Source organism: Mastomys coucha, unplaced genomic scaffold, assembly GCF_008632895.1.
Source record: "Mastomys coucha isolate ucsf_1 unplaced genomic scaffold, UCSF_Mcou_1 pScaffold20, whole genome shotgun sequence".
Lineage (NCBI taxonomy): Eukaryota > Metazoa > Chordata > Mammalia > Rodentia > Muridae > Mastomys > Mastomys coucha.
The window spans coordinates 9,951,416-9,952,255 of record NW_022196903.1 but is presented as its reverse complement, the minus strand read 5'-3'; positions in this window follow the sequence as shown (position 1 = coordinate 9,952,255).

Here is an 840-nt window from a genome sequence, read left to right as displayed (position 1 = left end):
AAAAAGAAAAAGAAAAAAAAAAAGAAAGAAATACCAATAAAATCACTGTATTTGATATCCTGAAGTATAGAGTAAAGTATGAATAAGACAGGCTGGTAAGTTTGGCAAAAATAATGTACATTTTTACTCACTTTTAGAGAATTTTTTAAAGCACTAGATTTTGACAATAGCAATAACAGGAAAAATAAACAAAACTGATTTTCTAAAATATACTTATTTTGACTAGCATTTTCTTTAAAAAAATCAGATTAATTTTAATACTTCAGATAACTAATAATTTTATTTCCTGTGCCTGTAATTTAAAATACCCTGATAAAAGTAACCAAAAAGAGTTTATTTGACTGACAATCCCAGGTTACAATCTATTATTCTAGGGAAGCCCAGAGGGTAGGAATATGAAGCCACTAGTCACATTACATACACATTCAAAGGGAGTCCTGAAATAATGTATGTCTGATAGTGTTTAGCACATATCCTTTCTATTCAGTTCAGGACATCCTACAATAAGAAAGTGCCACCCACATTTAGTCCTGTTTAATCAAGATTATTTCCTAGTCCAGATTCCCTTCCAGGTGATTTTTAAAACATCAAGTAAAATCAAAACTAATCCTCATAGTCCAGGTATGTGCTGTTTGTTTGTTTTCACATATGCCCGAGTGAACTTTTACTGCAAGGATATCAAGGGCAAACCAAGAGTTCAACTCATTAGCCTCTTCAGATTCACCATTTTAATCTAAAGTGAAAACTAAACTATTCAATACCATTTGATATGCCAAGGAAGCACATTCTTTTTATTTAGCTTTATGTTGGTGCCAAGTTAACTTGAGTGGTTTTTCAACA